This window comes from Lepus europaeus, chromosome 18, assembly GCF_033115175.1.
Source record: "Lepus europaeus isolate LE1 chromosome 18, mLepTim1.pri, whole genome shotgun sequence".
Lineage (NCBI taxonomy): Eukaryota > Metazoa > Chordata > Mammalia > Lagomorpha > Leporidae > Lepus > Lepus europaeus.
In genome coordinates this window covers 71177735-71199939 of record NC_084844.1, presented here as the reverse complement: position 1 = coordinate 71199939, position 22205 = coordinate 71177735, and the positions used below count along the sequence as shown (strand labels likewise).

The window sequence follows — 22205 nt, the reverse complement described above, 5'->3', positions numbered from 1 at the left end:
CCTCAACTCCCAAACCCTTGTGTTTCCTTCTCTTACCAATTCCTATATCATCTTTTACTCTTTCTTTGCCTATTGCTTCATGAATCTTTCTTCTCCAAGTCTGACTCATGTCCCATGTCAACCATGCTTTGTGGCCCTAAACTGCGGTATGGCCCCAGGGAAACTCCTGAGCTAAGCCTGTAGAATTTGCTTTGCTACCTTTTATCCCAGTTTTCTTATCTCTTTTCCTCTCTTCCTCTCCCCAGCCTGGCCCAGCAGCCCCTGGATGACAGCCAGGGCCTCCTAGGAGGGGGAGCAGCTCCCCGCAGAGCCTGGGGAGGGGGTTGGGTGGTGCACTCCCATAATCAAGGCACAATCAGCACTAATCAGTGCATTCTTGAAATACACCCAACTGGATGGGGAAGCAGGTGAATGCGGCCGGCTTGCTCAGTGGCAATCAGAGGCGGTGACTTTGGATCTGTGGCAACAATAGCTCTTTGTCTGCATGCCAGGGGACTTTGCTGTGCTCTGCTGAGCCCACCACTGATGGGAAACAGAAACACCCCCTTGGGCCTACAGCTGCCCCGGCTGGGGGCAGGGGCTGTGCAGGCGCCAGGTCCAGCTGCCTGCAGGGTGAGGTCCATGCACTCCAGCACCACTACTGAGCACCTACTGTGCACTGGGTGCACCTGACGCTACCTTGGGGGGAGGTGGGCTATGTTCTGTAGTGACTGGAGGAGGGGCTCCCTGTAGGTTGCTTGGCTGAGAAGTGGCTGATCTGAGGCAGCAGCCCCATCTGTCTCTCCCAGCTGTGTCTGTTGCTTTAAGGGCTGGAGGTCTGTTGAGACACTGTCCCAGGTCATTGTAAACCCACACCTCCACGACCCTCCTAGACCTTGCAAAAATAGGGCTTACCAATCCCGAGTGGCAGAGGGGGCCCAGCAAGGCTGCAGAGGGTGGTGAGTGGAGTTGCCCTAGGTCATGGCAGAGTAGTGACGTCACTGAGCCCTGAGCTTCCTCCAAGGCCCATCCCTGCACCCATGCCTTCCCGCCAGGGTCCTTCTGAGTGAGGCTGGGTACTTGGAGAGTCCCTGGACCAGGTGCTATGGGGTGCTGGAGGGCCAGCCTTGCTCCCCCTTCTGTGGGGGGGCACCCCCAATTCACCCAGGGTGGTAGCACTCAGGCCCCCACAGGTGAGGCTGGGAGTGCTCTGGCTGTAGCCACCCAGCTATGATGAGAAGTCACAGGGCTGGTGGGGAGGGGGCTGCACGGGAGGTGGCAGGGTGGGAGGGTGGGGAGGGGGGACCATGCTGCAGGCCAGTGACAGTGGAAGGTTGAAGGTCGGCGCAGCAGCTGGGGATGGAGGGAGGGGTGAGCCTGAGGGTCACAGGAGGTGGAGGAGTGCGGCTCAGGGCTCAGGAGCGAGGGGTGGGTGGTGACATGGTTCCTACCTGGGCCGCCCAGGCCCGCACACCACTTGTCTTCCGGGCCCCCTTCCAGACCCCCACAGCTGGGGTGAGCCTTCCCCTTGCTCCCAGGTGACAAGAGCCCCCTGCCAGGCTCCCAGCTGCCAATCAAGCCCCATGCAGCCACTGGAAGGGCTCCATTAAGAGATCAGCACATGTCCCTCTCTGCCCCCACCCCCATCAATGGCTGCAAAGGCCCTGAGGCCCCCCTGACCTCATCACCGCCGTCACTGTCATATCGCCTTCTGCCACTTACCCTGGTTCATCTTGCTCTGGCCTTCTGGCCTCCTAGCTGAGCCGTGAGCACTACAGAGATGCTTCCGCCCCAGGGCCTTTGCACATGCTGCTCCGGCACCTGCAGCCACAGGTTCCCTCCCTCACCTGCCCAGCGATACCTTCCCCACCCAGCCCATCTGAGGTCCCAGCTGCGCCCTCTCCGCCACCTTTTCCGGGCTCTCCCCCTCTCCCCCTGCTTTATTTTAGTCACATCATTTTACCATCATTTGCCATCCTCAAAGCCGGCATTGTCTTGTCTCCTTTCACTCAGCGCCAGCTGCTTCGGTGTCCAGTCATGACGTGGTTGGACAGCGGTGGTGGGGGTCCCAGGAGAGGAACTTGGTGGGAGAGACTGAGTTTGAGTCATGATGGCCAAAACCACAGGGCCATCCAGGTGGCAGCCAGGGGGGCAGGTGCCCATCTTGGTTTCCTCATCTGTCCACTGGGCTGAGCATCCCAGCTCCCAGGGGGCGTGGGGCACCGGCTGATGGGCATAGCAGCTCAGGGAGGCAAGCACTCCACCACACTCAGCCATGGCAATGGTGTAGGGCAGCTCCTACTGCCTCCTACCCCTCCCCCAGCCTACCACAGGAGAACTGCGTCCCCCTCCTGCCATGCCTAGGTTGTTGCCAGGGGCCAGGAGAGTTTTTTTGCAAAATAGCTTCCAGGGCTCTGCTTTGGGGATTGGGAGCCCCAGAGGTGTCCTTTGTTGAGAAAACAACTCTGTGACACTGAGAAAAGTGCAGAAAACCAGAGCCAGCTGAAATCTCCCCAGACCAATGTCACTCCCTGACTGTTAGTTGTCGGAAATGCAATCAACTCTTCAGGAAGGCATCAATTCATATTCAGTAAAATGACTGATTCAGCCATAGATAAATGTTGATAGGGACATGAAGAGCATGGAGCCTTCATAAACTTCCAGTAAAACAGTGCAGACACTATGGACAGTAATTCGGCAGTTTCTCAGCATGTTCTACATGGGACTGTTTATTGACTCAGCAGTTTGTCTCCCAGGTATGCCACTAAAAGATACAAAATCCACATGCCCATGAAGGCTCCCTGCAGTGGTATTCATGAAAGCCAAATATGAAAGCAACTCAAATACTAATATGTGAGAAAAACAGTGTGCAGTATATCTTTTATAATGGCATAGAATTTGGCAATAAAAATTAATTAAGAAATGAAAGACCACAAAAATAGTGAAAGTCAAAATAATTCTTTTTTTAAAAAAAGAAAAGAATTAGTAGCAAAACCCCACACATCGTAGCATCTACAAAAATGGGAAAAAACTGAGTTTGGAGCTTATAGTGATGTTTCCAGCTGACTTGGATGAGAAAGCAATAAAGAACTGCTCAAAGGGAGATCTGAAAACTCTGAATGTGGTGAGAACCATAAATAATAAACACACAAGTAACAGAATGAGTATATGCCTTCAAAAGATTTGTCCTTAAGATAAAGAGTCAAAGCATAGAAAAAATTGAATATAAGAAAATAAAAAAGTGTAGCTTTAAGGTTTATTTTAGAGGTATACCTGTATGCCTATTGGTGTATGTGAATTATATACAGGACAAATTTAAGACTATTTTTTAAAGATTTATTTATTTATTTGAAAGCCAGAGTTACACAGAGAGAGGACAGGCAGAGAGAAGCAGAGATCCTCCACCAGCTGGTTCACTTCACAATTGGCCACAATAGGAGGAGCTGTGTTGATTCAAAGCCAGGGGCCAGGAACTAGCAGCTTCTTCCTGGTCCCCATGCAGGTGCAGGGGCTCAGGGACTTGGGCCATCCCCTACTGGTTTCCCAGGCCATAGCAGAGCTGGATCAGAAGTGGAGCATCTGGGACTCAAACCGGTGTCCATATGGGAAGCTGTGGTGCAGGCATTAGCTTTACCTACCACACCGCAGGCTCCAATCTAAGAATTTTTTTTTTTTTTACCATGCTATCTGTTGCCCTGCCCCACCCAGTATTTTACTTCCAATTCTTTTAAAATTATCAATATGACTAATCAAATCTCTGTGAATCATTGACTTATATTCTGAGTAATTATGGAGATTGACAATAATTATGATGCAATTTTGTTTTAGAGCCAGAGTGAAGAATTTAGAACACTGTGAGAATGGCAATGAATTCAAAGTAGTGCTTTTTACACTACTTGGCTATTAAAAATAAAGTTTAAGCAAATATTTCTTCTAAAGTGTTTTTAGTGAGTATTAGAAATCCTGATTCAGACCTTTTGCTAGTTAAATATGTTCACTGTCCCACCTTGGAGAAATGAAATGTGTACATTATACTCGCATGCAAAGTTGGTTAGTAGACTCTGTAATGCCCTTCCAAAAGCTTATTGACAGCATTTTGCCTTCATTTGGAAAATTAATGAAAGTGAAAGATACTTACATATGTGTGGATTACCCATGAGAACAGCTCTAAACTTCACTATCTGAAACCTCAATGATCAGAGTTGTCTTCATTTTGACTGTTTTGCCTTGGATTTCTTTCCCTTTTACTAGGATAAATGTCTTTTCCAATGAGGGCTGGGTTAGATTAGCACTTTTCTACAAAAGATTCCAGATTTCTAAGTGTTTATTAAGGTAGTGATGGGGTCTGTGTGCTTGGGTCACAATTTGAAAGAACACAATTGATATAGGGCATGTAACTAAACTGTTAACATTATTGTCATTAGCAGTATTGCTAAGTATTTTCTTTTTGTCTTATTGTTCCTCATTTTATTCTTGGCTTTTGATGTTTTCAAAATTTACAGCAGAAAACCATAAAAAACTATGGACTGTTGCATTTGAAGGTTTATGTACTTATTTTAAATTTCATGCTTGTAAACAGTGCTGGTATTTCTTTTGCTTTGTTTTTAAGTACAATTGAATTTCACAATGAAGCGACAGCTGGCAATGCATGTACCTCAGCATAGACAGGCAATCTAAACAGTAAAGTTGGGTACTCTGGGTTTATTGCTATACAGTGCCAAGTCCCTTTGAAAGAATTGATGACAAACATCTTTAGCTTCCAGTCAGTGAAATTTCTGTCTTAAAAGTCCAAAATTTTGAGGCCAGCACAGTGTCTTTGTGGGTAAAGTTGCTGCTTGTAGTGCTGGCATCCCATATAAATCCTGGGTTGAGTTCCAGATGCTCCACCTCTGATCCAGCTCCCTCTAATGCACCTGGGGAAGCAGTGGAAGGTTGCTCAAGTACTTGGTCCCTGAACCCACAAGGGAAACCCAAAAGCTGCTGGATTCTGGCTTCAGATTTGCTCATTTCCAGCTATTGTGGCCATTTTTAGGAGTGAACCAGCAGATAGAAGATCTCCCTCTCTCACCATCTGTAACTTTGCCTTTCAAGTAAATACATAAATCTTTGAAAAATGAAATAGTCCAGAATTTAACAACTGCAAATGTACTGTTTTATTTCTTTTTAATCATAACGTACGACCTTAAAACAAGTCAGACAAGACTCACTTTCAATATGGATGGTACAAAAACCACAAGGGATTCATAGGAGATTGCTTAGCATATATAAACTAGGGCACATTGAGAAGATTTTAGAACATGGAATTGAAAGATAAGCATTTCTGCAAACATATTTAAATCTATGCATAGTTTTCTCATAGTACATTTTTCTATCAACATTTAAGACTCATCAGATCGCATCATGAAAACACAGTATTACTTTTTTCCAATATAAGAGCATTATATCAACATCACAGTCATCTGATTTCATGAATATTTGTTGTTGTTCAGCCATGCATTTCTTTACAACTTAATGAGCAATAATTACTTCATTTTTTCCACAGGTCAGACATGTCCAAGAAACAAAGGAGGCCAAATGACTGGGTCATTTCTTTGCTCATTATTAAAAGCGATTAAGGAAACATAAGTAAAAGTCACACAAATAATCTACTTCAGGAATTAAAACAGAATCGTTCTTTTGTAGAAACTATAGTCTTTACCAACCTACTTAGAGAAATGTGTGAAATTCTTGAGTAAAATTCTGACTACCTAGATCAAAATCTACCATCTTTTGAAAATCAAATTTCCAAAACACAAATATAACATAAAATAGCAAAACTTATACATAGACCAGGTACGTTAAATCACATTTTGAAAACTGAAACCAAGAAAAAAAGCTAAACAATCAAAATTTCAGGCCCATGCTTACAGGTATATTTCAAACTTCTAAGGAAGAAAAAGGAAACCTGTTTCCCAAACCTATGCAAATGGAAATAAGCAGAGAATATTTTTAATTTCTTTCGGAAAATCAGCATTACGTCGATGATGATGCAAGTGTACCAGGAATAATTGAAATAATTCTTAAAAGTATACCTTTCATAAACAGATACAAATATTCTAAGCAAAGTATTATTATTTTTTAATTTTAATTTAAAATTTATTTGAGAAATGCAGAGACACCCCACCACCACCCTTCCCACCTGCTGGTCCAGGCCCCCCCCACCCCTCCCACCTGCTGGTCCGGGCCCCCAAATGCCCAAAACGGACGCCCTATCCCCTGAGGGCGGGGCGGGGCCTTCTGCTCTGGCCTTTCTAACCCCGGAGGGTGGGGCGGGGCAGGGCCGTCTGCTCTGGTCGCTCAATCCCGGGAGGGTGGGGCGGGGCCGCCTGTTCCGGCCACACCTGACCCCGCCCTCACCTCCCCCACCCAGGCAGGTGCTCCGCGACTACAACTGCCTGCAGGAGCTGCTGCAGCACCTGACCTCACTCAGCCTGACCATCGTGAGCAACGCGTTCGGCACGCTCTGGAACCTGTCGACCCGCTGCGCGCAGGACCAGGAGCTGCTGTGGGACCTGAGCGCCGTGGGCATGCTGCGCAACCTGGTGCACTCCAGGCACAAGATGATCGCCATGGGCAGCGCCACGGCCCTGCGCAACCTGCTGGCCCACCGGCCCGCCAAACATCAGGCGGCCGCCACGGCCGTGTCCCCCAGCACCTGCGTGCCCAGCCTCTACGTGTGCAAGCAGCAGGCGCCGGAGGCGGAGCTCGACGCCCAACATCTGGCGCAGGCGCTCAACCACCCGGAGAAGCAGGCCCTGCCCGGGGCCAGGCGGCAGTCAAGAAGCCGCTGCCGCCCCTGCCGCACCTGGACGGGCTGGCGGGGGACTACACCTCCGACTCGGTCTGCTTTGACGACGACGACGCGCCGTCCCTAGCCGCCGCCACCGCCACCGCCGAGCCCACCAGCCCGGCCGTGCTCTCCCTCTTCCTGGGCAGCCCCTTCCCGCAGGGCCAGGCGCTGGCCCGCACCCCGCCAGCCCCCCGCGGCGAGGCTGCCTTGGCGGCCAAAGCCAAGCTGGCGCTGGCAATGGCGCGGATCCACTGTCTGGTGGAGGACATCTTGGCCTTGCACACCTTGTCTGATGACAGCTTCAGCCTCAGCTCCAGGGACCACGGGCAGGAGGCGCCGAGGGAGGGCCAGGCGCAGTCCTGCTCGCCCTGGGGCGGCCCCAAGGGTGGCCGGCAGGAAGCAGGGGGCTGGGTGCACGCCCTGCTCTGGCTCAAGGCGGCCCATGCCAGCCTGTCCAACGACAGCCTCAACAGCGGCAGCACCAACGATGGCTACTGCCCGCGGGAGCACAAGCGGCCCTGCCCGCTGGCCGCGCTGGCCGAGCACCGTGAGGAGCTCCTGGGTGGGCAGCCGCGGCCCGCTCGGCGCTCGGCCCGATCTCGACCTGAGGGGCAGCCAGGCCTAGGGCCCACCCGGGACGCCGCCGGCGCCGACGCCCGCGTGGGCACCATCAAGCTGTCGCCCACCTATCAGCCCGTGCTGCCGCTGGAGTCCGCGGGCAGGGCAGGCGCCCCCCCCCCGGCGGCCCCAAGGCGCCCCCCGCGGCCCGGAAGCAGGCCTGGCTGCTGGCAGAGGGCCTGAGCCAGGTGCCTGAGAAGCTGGGGGCCGCCAGGCCGGCCGCGGCCAGCAGGGCGCTGCAGAGGCTGGTGGCGCAGTAGGGGCCCCTCCCGCTGTCCCTCTGCAGCTCGCTGTCCTTGGTCGGACGCCCGGGCCCCAGCGAGGCCAGAGACCTGGACAGTGACTCCTCCCTCCAGGGCCTGGAGGAGGCCGGCCCCGAAGAGGCGGAGCTTGACGGGGCGTGGCGTGGGCCGGGGGCCACCTCCCTACCCGTCGCCATCCCGGCGCCCCGGCGGGGCCGCGGTCTGGGCCTGGGCGTGGAGGACGTCACGCCGTCCAACTCTTCTGAGAACTGTGTGCAGGAGATACCGCTGGTGCTGAGCCGCTGCAGCTCCGTGAGCTCCCTGGGCAGCTTCCAGAGCCTGTCCATCGCCAGCTTCATCCCCAGCGGCCCTTGCAGTGGGCTGGGCAGCAGCACAGTGAGCCCCAGCGAGCTGCCTGACAGTCCCGGGCAAACCATGCTGCCCAGCCGCAGCAAGACGCCGCAGGCCGCGCGGCCCGGCCAGCCCGAGAGCAGCCAGTTCAGCCTGCGGTGGGAGAGCTACGTGAAGCGCTTCCTGGACATCGTCCACTGCCGCGAGCGCTGCCGCCTGCCATCCGAGCTGGACGCTGGCAGCGTCCGCTTCACCGTGGAGAAGCCGGACGAGAACTTCTCCTGCGCCTCCAGCCTCAGCCCGCTCGCCCTGCACGAGCACTAGGTGCAGCAGGACATGGAGCTGCGGCTGCTGCCGCCCTCCTGCCCAGACTGCGGCGTCTGTGGTGGTGGCGGTGGTGCTGGGCAACGCCGGTGAGAAGAAGCCGCCGGACGCCAAGAGGGGCCGGCGCCCGCAGGCTCCGGGACCCGCATGGCCGCGGACCAGGAGGTGGAGCTGCTGCGCGAGTGCCTGGTGGCGGTCGTGCCCGCGCGGCTCCGCAAGGTGGCCTTGGCGCAGGTGCCCGGCCGCCGGGCGCTGCCCGTCCCGGTCTACATTCTGGTGCCCACCCCGGCCCGGGAGGACGACTCGGCCGAGGGCACGCTGGTCAACTTCTCCAGCGCCGCGCCACTCAGCCACTAGACTGCAAGGGCCCCCCCAAGGAGCAGCCCCGGGGCCCGCAGGACAGGGGCCGGCCCCGCGCCCCTGGGGGCCCCCAGAAGCCACGCGCTGCTCAGAAGGTAGTGGCGGACAGTGATCTACGTGCCCAGCCCGGCCACCAGGCCCCACCCCAAAGCTGTCCCTGGCCCCCGCGCCACACCGAGGTAGGCGGCGGAGACCCCCAGCTTGGCACAGCCAGCAGCCGCAGGCAAGGCGCCAGCGCCCGGGAAGCAGAGCTCTCTGAGCCTGCACAGGCCAGGCAAGATCTCCGAGCTGGCGGCGGTGAGCCACCCCCGCCCCCAGGAGCGCCACGCCCCCCTGCTCCTCTGTCCAACACCCCTTCTTCAAGCTCCTCCCAGACCTCGCCCGCCTCTCAGCCTCTGCCCAGGAAGTCGCCCCCGCCACCCCAGCTGCAGGGTCTCTGCCCGGCCCGGCAGCCCCGCGCGTGCCAAGCACAAGACCTAGAAGTCGCCTGTCCAGATCCCGTTCAAGCAGAGGCCGGCCAAGCGCGGGGCGCCGCCGCTGGCCAGACCTGCCCCAGAGCCGAGCCCCAGAGGCCGCGAGGGGGTGGCGGGGGCGCGTGGGGCCGACTGGGCCTGGTGCGTGGGGCCTCCGCCCGCTCCAGCGGCAGCGAGTCCTCGGACCGCTCAACTGACCTTCATCAAGAAGTCGCCTGGCTTACTGCCTTGCCGGCGCATGGAGCTGTCCTCCGCCGCCGCCTCCGTCGCCTCCGCCTCCGCCTCCACCTCCCAGGGCGCGTCGCCCCGCCGCGGACGGCCGGCGCTCCCCGCCATCTTCCTCTGTTCTTTGCGCTGCGACGAGCTGAGGGCGGCCCCCTGGCAGCAGCCGACCCGGCCAGGGTCCGGTCCCGGCCCCAGCACGTGCGCGCTCTGGCGCAGCAGCTCCAAGAGCCCGTCGCGCCTTCCAGTGCGCACACCCCCCGCGCTACCCCTCTTCAAGCGCTACTCCTCCCAGCCCCACATCAGCATGGCCCAGCCACTGCCCAGGGTGGTCGCGCCAGGCACGATGTGGCGGCGCATCCGGGATGAGGTGTCGCGCACATCCCGCGCAGCACCCTGCCCTCCTCGGCCCTGCTGCTCCGGGGCCCCCCCGCCGCCGCGGAAGACCTGAGATGCTGCAGTGCAGATGGAAGAGGTGGCCCAGCCCAAGACCAACACAAGCACGTCCCCGAGCCTGGGGAACCCGGAGCAGCCCCGGCCCCAACTGGCGCCCCGGCCGCCCTCCTGGGCAGCGAAGTGGATGAGCCAGTCCCGGCCAAGGGCCCTGCCCCCGCGCCCTTTGCCCAAGAGGGCTTGGGTATCGCCTTGGGGGGCTTCCCTGCCAGCCTGCATGGCCACTGAGGATCAGCGGCCACTTGGCAGCCTTCCCTCCACCCACCCTCCTGTTCCTCACGCCGCCCTGCAGCATCTGTCCCATGTGTACATAGCGCGCCACCCACCAGCACCCCATGTAAAGCCGCCGTCTGGCGGAAGGACCACATCCCCTGCATCAGTGTTGCACAACTTTAAAAAACAGAGCTGTCCAGTTGCCTCTGCTGCATGAGTGGGGCAGATGCGGGCCTCCCACGCCGGCCACGAGCAGGGAGGCCAGCGGTCCCTACTGGCCCAGGAAGACTGTCCCACTGGGACATCTCTGTCCGGCTCCGTCCTTGGCTGTGGCCCAGACTCTGTCAGGTCTGACAGTGCCCAGTGGGCTGGGGGGTCTCTGCCCTGTCTGAGCGGCTGTGGCTGGGGTCTCTGAAGCTCAGGCAGTGGAAGAGAAACTCCTGTGGCCCTGGGGCTCAGTCCTGCCCCCCAGGATGCAGGGACACCCTCCCAGGGACAGAGGCCCTGCCAGCCCGTGGACGCTCGGCTGTCCCCCACATCAGCCTCTCCCGCAGTGATGAAGGGGAGGCTCCTGCCCAGGAGTGGCAGCATGAGGCCTGCGGGGCCCCGCCAGGGCTGCCGGCTCCTCCTCTCAGCCAGGGAGTGGTGCGCTGATCCAGCGCCAGGCAAGGGAGCAGAGTGGCCCCATGAGATGGGCAGAGTCCGCTGGGGGGAGGTGGTCTCAGGCGCCCATACAGGGTCCAGCCTGTGCCGGGGGCGGGGAAGGGCGCAGGTCAGCCAGAGGAGGTAGCGGCAGAGGCGTCGGGCAGCACTAAGCGCATCACGTGGCCAACGTCCAGTTCCAGCTTGGCGCCGGCTCACTGCAGGCCCTGGCACTGCTGCCTCAGCCCCTCACCTGCCCACTGCAGCCATGTGTTGGCGGCCACTTAGGCCTGGCTCTGCTGGTACAGCCGCTCCCTCTGGGCCTCGGGGTCCTCACTCCTCCTGGGGTCTCCTGGGGGGTCTGGGACAGCATGAGGGAGCATCAGTCACAAGGGAGCCCCCAAGACCAGAGCCACTCAGCAGGAGGGAGCCAAGCCTGGGGACACAGGCACCTGCATACCCCACCCCTGCACAGCACAAGCCCACCCCGGTGGCCTAGGCGCCCCATAGTCACTCTCGGGGGCCCACACGTGACCTGGCACCTCACACGCCAGCCGGAACACACCAGTCTCAATAGCGGGGTCCCTGCCGCCCACCCAGAGCTCTAGGTCCCCAGATCCCCGTCTCTCACATTGTTCTAGAAATGCTCTCCTCCACAATGATGGAAACAGCAGGGCCCACACCAAGGCCACCGGCAGCTGCTCTCCCTGGCAGCCAGCAGGAAGCCGGATGGGACACAGAGCAGCCTGGATCAGAGGCGGAGGCTTTGCCCACCACACGACAGCCATGGCCCCTCTAAGAGCCCCGTCCCCAAGGAGGGCCAGGGCCAAAGGGAGGCCTGAGAGATGGACAGGGCACACTGGGGGTGGGGAGCTGGCCCTGGGTACCTATATAGCCCAGCTGGCACCCAGGCCTGGAAGAAGGGGCCCAGGTCAGCCCGAGGCAGTGGAATGCAATTTGTTTTTTTGCAAAATGGGCTGTGGCACTTCCTAGGCAGATTCACCTGGAGCGATACTGCATGGGGGGTTGAGGGGAAGCATGGCCGTGACCCTCAGAAGCAGCAATGGGATGGCAGTGTGCTGACACACGTGGTCCACGATCCCCACACACACGTGGTTCACGATCCACACACACATGTGGTCCACGACCTCCCATGCAGTCTAGGGCCAGAACAGCAGCAGGAAGCAGGCAGCCTGGTGCCACCTGGTCAGCGAACACATTTTGCTGAAATGAGGGAGTGGGTCCACTCCTGTGGCATTACAGCCACCAGCTCCTCCCTGGCCAAGGCTGGGAACCTGGCCTCGAACCCTGGCCTGATGCCTGCTCACTACAGGTGACTCGCAACAGACAAAAGGCAGCCGGTGACTGAAAGGCTGCTCAGCACAGGCTCTGCCAGGCGCCCTGTCCCACAGAACCTCCAGCTGATGGCAGCAGTCTGTGGCGATGCCAAGAAGCCCTGAGTCACACAGAGCCTGGCACGGAATGTGGTAGTATGGCTGGGGTTGTTTAATTCATCTGACAGTAGAGATAGAGATAGAGAGAGAGGGAGGGAGGGAGGGAAGAGGAGGGAAGGGAGGGAGGAAGGGAGAGATGGAGGGAAGGAGGGAGGGAGAGATCCTCTGTGGTTCACTCCCCAAATGGCCACATCAGCCAGGGCTGAGCCAGGCCAGAGCCAGGTGCTCCCTCTGGATCCTACGCGGGCACAGGGCCCCAGTATAACTTAATTCTAAAAAGTAGGCTCCTGGGGCCAGCACTGTGGCGTAACAGTAAAGCTGCCGCCTGCGACTCTGGCATCCCATAGGGGCGCCAGTTTGAGTCCCGGCTGCTCTACTTCTGATCCAGCTCTTTGCTGTGCCCTGGGAGAGCAGTGGAGGATGCCCCACGTGCTTGGGCCCCTGCATCTGCGTGGGAGACCCAGATGGAGCTCCTGGCTCCTGGTCAGCCCAGCTCTGGCCGCTGCAGCCATTTGGGGAATAAACCAGCGGACGGATCTCCCTCTGTCTCTGATGTCTTTTTGAAAAAATAAAGAGAAAGAAGAGTAGGTTCCCATAGAATCCTCAGGCCTTGGTCCAAGGGGCCTGTCCAGGGAGGGTGGGTGCGGCGTTCTAGGTCCGTCTGGGCCCAGGGCTCAGTATAGCTGAGCACCTCACAGAGACCACAGAGTCCACCCCGATCCTGCATGCGGAACCCTGTCCTTGCACACCCCACTTAGCTCCACCCCGGCCAGGCCGGAGACCCCTGCGACCCCCACCACAGCCCCTGTCCCGCGGCATGCTCCCCCTCCGTTAATGGGGCCAACGCCTTCCTCAGCCCCATGCCCATGCAGCATGGGACACATGGTCCTGCCCCAGCCACCATTCCTGGGGCCTCGGGGCCGCCTCCTGCCCTGCCCCGGCCTGAGCCCCCTACCTTCCGGGGCCAGCGCGGTGAAGACAAGGTCTTGGCCTGTGCCCCGCGCATGTCCTCCAGGAACTGCTCCACCGTGGGCGGCGCTGGGCTCATGGGCAGCACCACGAACTTCTTGGCCTTGGATCTCATGCCTGCAGGTGGCAGATGAGGCCGTCACAAGGCATGTCCCCATCGCGGCCACTGCCCGGTGAGGCCGTGCGCATCTGGAGAGCCCGCCTTGCCCTGACCGCAAGGGGTCACGGGGAGCCAGGCTGCGACCCTGCCCCGGCCTCCTGGTCCCTGCGAACCACAGTAGCCAGCCCACGACTCATGGGGACTGCAAAGTATTATTATAATAAATGAAATGATATAGGGAAACATAATAGATCGATCACAAGCAAGAGATAAAAAATACAAGAGTTGTCAAGATTCCCAAAACAGCCATCCAAATAGGTGAAAAATGCAAAAAGACAATCACATGACTATTTAGATTACATGTTGAAAATATTTAATAAAATTCAGCATCTAATGAAAAAAAAAACTTACTCTCAGTGAAAACAAACAGAAAGTAACTTCTTCAATCTGATCAAGATTAAAACAAAGTTACAAAAACCAACACAACTAATACAGAATCATTGAAAGCTTTTCCCTGGATGTAAGCCTACACCCAGATGCCACCACTATTTCTTTTCAACTTTCTGTTGTAAGGGTAATCAGGGAAATAAAATGCCAAAAAATGTGTAAAGTTCAATTTATAAAGAATGAAATTGTGTATATATATATATATATATATATATATACATACACACACAAAGAATTATATAGGATGACACATAAGTAGCTAGATAATTTATAAAATCTATTAATAAATACAACTGATACATAAATTTAACAATATTACTGGAAAGATTAATGCATAAAATCCACTAATTACTAAGTACCAGCAAGAAACAAACAGAAAATAATATTAAAGGGCAAGAGGCAGACTAGAAAACAAATATCTAGGAGAGATGAAAAAAAGAATTGAATTTGTAATATCTGTAAACATTCTTAATATTAAAAACCCCACAGAGAAATGAGTCAGCAATATGAAGGAAACGAAAAAGACCAAAGCCAATAAAGAGCCAATAGTCTCTTAACTCACCCTAAGCAGGTTACTGCAGCCTCCAGGTGGGATTCTCCCAGGAAGACCCGTGGGGAGGCAGGAGGGTCCCAGCAGGTGGCAGGATCCCACTGGTGAAAGGGTGCAGCCTGGAGGGGGCCCTTGGCCCCTGAACCCAGGCCTCCCCTCTCTCCCTATCTGGAGTGGCCTGGAGTTCCTGTCCCTGCTGTAAAGATGCTGATTTGGTTTGTTTTCTGGGTCCTGTGTGCTGACGGCTATGTGAGCTGTCCAATCAGGCATGGTGACATCACTGCCACATAATCACATTGGATTGTGACACCATAGAGTTCCAAATTCCTGGAGGAGAGAGGTCCAAGGAGGGGTCTCTGCCGCTGGGACACTCAGGAGCTAGTGCGGCATCTGCTGTTCTCTGACCTTTTCCACCACAACACAGCACATCTTGGACACCTGGGAATGGTAAGTGTGTGGGGCCAGGTGTCCAGAGTGGGGGAAGGGGAAGCTGGTGGTACCTGATCACAGGATGCGGGGCTCCCAGATGGCATCTCTGGAACCTTGGGCCAGCTCAGTTTAATGGCTGGGGGGGCTCTCACAGGACACATCAAGACTGGTGACCCCTGCCGCTTGGACCACATGGCCAAACACAAAAAACTCATGAGGATTGAAGTAAAGCTACCACCTGCACTGCCAGCATCCCATATGGGCACAGGTTTAAGTCCCAGCTCCTCCACTTCCAATCCAGCTCTCTGCTGTGGCCTGGGAAAGCAGAAGATGGTCAAAATCCTTGGGCCCCTGCACCCATGTAGGAAGACCTGGAGGAAGCTACTGGCTCCTGGCCTCAGATTGGTGCAGCTCTGGCCATTGCAGCCAATTGGGGAATGAACCAGCAGATGGAAGACCTCTCTCTCTCTCTCTCTCTCTGTCTCTCTCTCTCTGCCTCTCCTCTCTGTGTGTAACTGTGATTTTCAAATAAATAAATAAATCTTTAAAAAAAAGTTCCATTAACCTGAAGGTCATGTGAGAAACAGGAGACCCTGGGACTCCACTGGACACACCCTGGTCCTTGAGCCCATCTCCTTGAAATAAGCACTGGTGCTAAACAAATAAAATAAATAAATAAATAACTGTTATCAAAATTTGCTTTCTGTATTCCTTTCCATGCTGAAGAACTTCAAAATTAAATGACATGATACAAGAAATTGTTTAGAATTCAAGAGCTTTATTAATATAAGTTTGTTATAAATGAGAATACAGTATATGCTTTCAATACATAGGGAGGGGCCAGCACTGTGGCATAGCAGGTAAAGCTGCCAACTGCAGTGCCGGCATCCCATATGGGTGCCGCTTCAAGTCCCAGCTGCTCCCCTTCCAATCCAGTTCTCTGCTATGGCCTGGGAAGGCAGTAGAAAATGGCTCAGGTGCTTGGACCTCTGTACCCACATGGGAGACCTGGAAGAAGCTCTTGGCTTCGGATCAGTGCAGCTCTGGCCATTATGGCCATCTGGGGAGAGAACCAGTGGATTGGAAGACCTCTCTCTGTAACTCTGCCTTTCAAATAAAGATTTTAAAAAATACATAGGGAAAAATACATTTTTGGAATAATGATTCCCAAGAAAAACACTTGTGAAAAAGGTTTCTTTTTCCAAACATGGAAACATCATGACTTCAGAGAAAATATCCATAGACTCAAAATGATTGCATTGGGAGTTATGACTATTGATTAAAAAAGGAATTTTATCAAAGTACAGAATTTAAAGGGAGGGCACATGTTCAAGGTCCAACACAGAAGAGAGGTGGGGAGCTATAGGAAGTTCAGCAGACTAAGGTCTATAGTGGCCTTATGCAATGGGGATGTTTATAAGGGGGAAAGGAGACTGCAAAAGTCACTTTAAATATGTTTATAAGCAAAAGTCTTTATCCCATATCATGTGAAAAGAAGAAATGTGACCAACTGGCAATTTTTCAGGAAACCTGATCTTGAGTTAAGGGAGATTAGTGATATTTTGATGAGAAAATGAAATGTTCAGAAAATTCTGAAAAACTCTTTAAAAAAAAGAGATTTATTCCTTTATTTGAAAGGCAGAGTTATAGGGGAGAGAGCAAAAAGAGGAGGAAGAAGGGGAGATAAAGAGCAAGAGAGAGAGAGAAGCAAAAACCTCCATCCACTTGTTCACTCCCCAAATGGCTGCAACAGCCGGGACTGGGCCAGGCCAAAGCCAGTAGCCAGCAGCTTCTTCTGGGTTTCCCATTGGGTAGAAGAGGCCCAGAAAGAATTGGACCATCTTCCACTGCTTTCCCAGGAGCACTAGCAGAGAGCTGGATGGGAAATGGAGCAGCTGGGATTCAAACTGGTGCCCGTGTGGAATGCTGGCACTGCATGTGGTGACTTAACTTTCTATGCCACAGTGCCAGCCCCTTGAGCAAGTCTTAATGCCCACTTGCTAACACTGGTTCTTTACTGTGATAAGTAAAATTAAATAACACTTATAGGTCATTTTCTACTAAAATGTGAGAAAGTTAATATGTACATGCTTTCAATGCATAGGAAGGGGCCAGCACTATGACATAGCAGGTAAAGCTGCCAACTGCAGTGCCAGCATCCCATATGGGTGTCGGTTCAAGTCCCAGCTGCTCACTATATTTAAAATGTTACAAACACACTGGGAAGTCTAATGAAATTTAAAGTTGCATTTTCTAGATATTGATATGAAGATATTATATCAGTATATATTCTAACAATACGAAACATTCGGTGATCTACAGCAAGATATACATAATTAGGTTATGTGTTTGTGAGGTGGAGTTCACTTGGGCTAGACTCAACTTATATATCTGGAATTCATCTGGATGGCAGCTAACCTAGGATGGCCTCAGCTTTCCTGACTAGGGCACCTTGGCTCTACATCTGGCTCCATACAAACAGACTCCAAAGCAGAATACAGGCATGACTTTTAGACTATAGAAGGCTTGCTCAGGCATATGGTTATGGCCGTGATAAAAGATCAAGAGCCTGGATGGAGATGTACATGATTTTCCAAATCTCTTCTTCTGTCTGACCTGCACACATCTCACTGTACAAACCAGGAAATGTGGCTGGTATCTAGAGAGGAGTGGGAAGCCACAAGAATGCTCTGTGGCAGCAGATGTGAGTAAAGGAGAGCTGAAGAACTGGAGCCATTACACGCAGTCAATATGCTGCTCACCTGAATTTTCTGATTAGTGACTAACATGTTCCATTAAGGAAGTAAACAAAATGTATTATTATTTATTTATGAATATTTATTTTCTTTTTGTAAAAAATTGTAATACAAAGTAATTGCAGACCAAAGTCCTATCAAATAAATAATGATTCCCATATTCAAATTTTCAGTAAATTATAAGAAATAGATTTATATTCTAAACACTTCTTTTTAAAGTTTATTTGACAGATAGTGAGAGAGAGAGACAGAGAAAGGTCTTTCTTCCATTGGTTCACCCCTGAAAAGGCTGCTACAGCTGGCGCTGTGCTAATCTGAAGCCAGGAGCCAGGTGCTTCTCTCTGGTCTCCCATGTGGGTGCAGGCGCCCAAGCACTTGGGCCATCCTCCACTGCTTCCCCGGGCCACAGCAGAGAGCTTGACTGGAAGAGGAGCAACCAGGACCAGAACCCGGTGCCCATATAGGATGCTGGTGCCACAGATGGAGGATTAACCAAGTGACCCACGGCACCAGCCATGACACAGCTCTTAAAATAACCAAGGTTCAAAATACAACAATATTGAGTGCTAGTAAAACTAGATTTATCTGGAGAAAATCTCCTCAAGGTCATGGAAGTGAATTTCTCCTCCTTTGAGGGTTTATTATGCTTAGTGACTGGTTTTCAAAGAATAGAGTAGTGAAAGAATGAGAAAGCACACATCCTATGGTGAAGAACCTGACAACCAATACAATGGCCTGGGGATCATGGTTGACATCACAAATGATATGATAGTCATGTCAGTAGCATTTACCATTGATTTGATATGATAAAAATGACACTTCACTACTGTGGCCTTTTTCCCAAAAATACAGAATTGAGGTCCAGCAATAAAAACAAAACTGAAATTAATTTATAGGCATTTCATAATCTCAAGTAGAGTCCTAAGACACAAGAGTAGAAATAAAATTACAAAAGCTGTAAAAGGCCACCTGTCATTATTGATTCTAAACTTGTGGGGCCAGTGCTGTGGCACAGCTGGTTAACACACTGGCCTGAAGCACTGGCATCCCATATAGATGCTGGTTTGAGACCTGGCTGCTCCACTTCCAATCCAGCTCTCCACCATGGCCTGGGAAAGCAGTAGAAGATGGTCCAAGTCCTTGGGCCCCTGTAACTGTGTGGGAGACCTAGAAAAAGCTCCTGGCTCCTGGCTTCAAATCAGCACAGCTCTGGCAGTTGCAGCCATTTGGGGAGTGAATCATCAGATGGAAGACCTTGCCCCTGCCTCTCTCTGTCTACATCTCCTCTCTCTGTGTAACTATAAAAAATTATAAAAAAAATAAATGTTTAGAGGAAAACTGTTGGCAGGAAACTGGGGACATATTTAAACCCAGAGCACATTGTCTTCTATTAATGTATATTTATTTTAAAATTATTTATTTGAAAGGCAGAGTGACAGAATGGAGAATGAGAGAGAATGAGCAAGAACTATCATCCACTTGATCACTCTCCCAAATGCCTGCAACAACCAGGACTGGGCCTGTCTGAATCCCGGGGTCCAGTACTTCATCTGATCTTCCCACATGAGTGTCAACAATCCAACTACTTCATCCATCACTTTCTGTCTCCAGAATACACATTAGCAGAAAGCCGGATCATAAGCACAGGTGGGACTTGACGCCAGGCACTCGAAGATAGTTTGCAGATATTCCTAGTGATGACTTTACCTGCTATACCACAACACCTGTCCCTAGAACGCAATGCATTTGAATGAGACATTAAATAAAGCATCAGAATGAGGACTTTAATATTTAAGATTTTAAATTATTGGAGGCCAGTGTTGTGGCACAGTGGGTTAAGTGAACATCTGCAGCACCAGGATCCCATATGGACACCACTTTAAGTCCCAGTTGTTCTACTTTAAAAAAAGATTTATTTAGTTATTTTTGATAGGCAGAGTTACAGAGAGGCAGAGGCAGAGAGAGAGAGAGAAGTCTTCCATCTGCTGGTTCACTCCCCAAATGGTCACAATGGCCAGAACTGGGCTGATCTGAAGCCAGAAGCCAGGAGCCAGGAGTTTCTTCTGGGTCTCCCATATGGGTGCAGGGGCCCAAGGACTTGGGCCATCTTCTACTGCTTTCTCAGGCCATAGCCAAGAGCTGGATTGGAAGTGGAGCAGCTGGGACTTGAACTGGCAGCAATATGGGATGTGGGCACCACAGAGGCTTAGTCTACACCACCAGGCTTTACCTGCTACACCAGCAGGCCCCTGCTCCACTTCTGATCCAACTCCCTGCTAATGTGCCTGAAAAAGCCAGTGGAGGATGGCCCAAGTGCTTGGGCCCCTGAACCCATGTGGGAGACCTAGAAGATGCTCCTGGCTCCTGGCTTTGGCCTGGCCTAGCCCTAGCCAATGCAGACATTTGGGGAGTGAATCAACAGATGCCAAGATCTTTCTCTCTCTCTATCTCTCTCTATAATTATACATAAATAATAATGAATAAATAAAATAAATCTTAAAAAAATTTTCAATTGTTCTGTCCCAACCCTAAATGGTATACTTATGTTACATGGAATATCATCTTTTTTAACCAACATTCTTATTTTTTAAGTATTTGTTTACTTGACAGAATGAGAGAGAGAAAGAGATCTTTGTTCCATTTGCTGATTCACTCCAAAAATGTCCACAGGACTGGGGCTGGACCAGGCTGAAGCCAGGAGCCAGGAATTCCTACCTGGTCTCTCATGTGAGTGGCAGGGGCCCAGGTATTGGGCCATGATCTATTGCTTTCCCAGGCACATTAGCAGGGAGCTGGATCAGGAACAGAATAGCTGAGACTTGAACTGGCATTCTGACTTGGGATTCTGGCATTACAGATAGCAGCTTAGCTCCCTGTCCACACACAGCTCCAATATTCTTCTCACATACCAATGTTCCTACTCCAAAACCAATTAAAACCTGCCTTGAAGTTTGTGGGCATCACATCTGTTTTACTTTTTATTTTAGTCACTGCACAGCACTTCATATGATGACTTTATACTTTCCAAAGTTCATTTAATCATTTTATTTACCTGAAAAGCAGACACCAACAGAGAGAAAGTTAAACAGAGATCTTCCATCTACTGGTCTATTTCCCTAATGCCAGCCAAACCTGAGGCAGGGTAAGGCCAAGCAAGAAACCCAGGTCAATCCAGGTCTCACCTGTGGGTAGCAGGGACCTAAATATTGTTGTCATCATCTGCTGCTTCTTAGAATGCACATTGACAGAAAGGTGAAGTCAGAAGAAGGTCAGGAACTGAAATTCAGACACATCGACATTGGATCAGGCATCCAAAGTAGCATCTTATCTGGTGGCCCAAAGATGTGCCCCTTACACATTTTTTCCTTGATTCATTTAATATTTTGTACTACTGTACTAATTTTATCCATATGTATCATTATTGACATTGCATTCCCATAAAATTCTAATATTCAGTGAAAATGGTATACTATTCAGAAAAAATCAAATTTTCTAGGTTATACAAAATTTAACAAAATTTGATTTGTCATTTTCTATTTCTGGAAATGTACTTGTTCATAATAATATCACTTGTATATTGACTATAGCTTTTAAGATATTTAGCTACAAATACAGGGTTTTACATTTTATGGTACTTTTAATATGAGCAATGGATCTGTCAGTGGCATTAGTCTCTGCTCATTGATTCAACTTCTATAGTCACACACAACACCAGCCTTGGTGGCATCTTTTTTAAAAAGTTGTTCATGTATATCAGAACCTCTGAACATGAGCTGCAAACTGGAGCTTTATTTGTATTCAAAATGAAAATATTATTTCTAAAGACTTTTATTACTTGTATCTACACAAAGTCAAATTCTATACTATTAATCCTAACACTGTGTCTTAAAATTCTATTAGGTCCTAGGAAATTTTTTTAAAAAATAAAAGGAAGAAATTTCCTTAAATACATGTCTATCAAATCATCCTATGTTAGCAAGTTTCTTTATGTTGGATTCAATTCACAGGTAACAATATCTTGGTTATAATATACTTTCTAAAATATACTTAAACATAATACCTGAATATTTTCAAGGAAATCAAATCATTACAAAGGAATAGTTAGGTATAAGGTTGAATGTTATATTCAGATCAAGAAGCCTACACAAAAATTTAATTTGGGGGCTGTTACTGTGGTGTAGGCTAAGCCTCCATCTGTGGCACCCGCATCCCATATGGGTGACAGTTCATGTCCCAGGTGCTCCTATTCCAATCCAGCTTTCTGCCACGGCCTGAGAAAGCAGTGGAAGATGACCCAAGTGCTTGGACCCCTGCACCCACATAGGAGACGCAGAAGAAGCTCTTGGCTCCTGGCTTTGGATCGGCCCAGCTCCAGTTATTGTGACATTTGAAGACCTTTCTCTCTGTCTCTCCTTCTGTCTGTGATTCTGTCTCTCAAATAAATAAATAAACCTAAAAAACTAATTCTTCAATTTGATGATGAAATAATATATTTGCACTACAAAAGGAGGTTATTCACTGAGAAAAATATCTTAGCAATGTAAACTAAATTTTCTAGGAACTTGCTTTTCATATAAACTATGAAAGATAAAATACTAAAATGTAATTATATTAATCTGTGTGGTCCCAAATCTTTAGATGACTTTGTGCTTTTATTTTTCTTCTTTTCTAGACAAGTTAGATAGATTGTACTTGATTAATCACCCTCCAGATGTTCTTACAAAAGAGTTCCTCTTGGGAGAAAGCTATAGGCATAAAATTAAAGAATGCATGCAATTTCCTTTTTGAAGTTTG

At 51.1% G+C, this 22205-nt stretch overlaps 2 pseudogenes; one reads left to right on the top strand and one right to left on the bottom strand.

Moving 5' to 3' along the window:
* The first annotated feature begins 6209 nt into the window (after positions 1–6209).
* Positions 6210–10228, top strand: LOC133746990 (adenomatous polyposis coli protein 2-like; annotated as a pseudogene).
* A 302-nt stretch (positions 10229–10530) lies between these two features.
* Positions 10531–20717, bottom strand: LOC133746635 (UPF0449 protein C19orf25 homolog; annotated as a pseudogene).
* Between the last annotated feature and the right edge of the window lie 1488 nt (positions 20718–22205).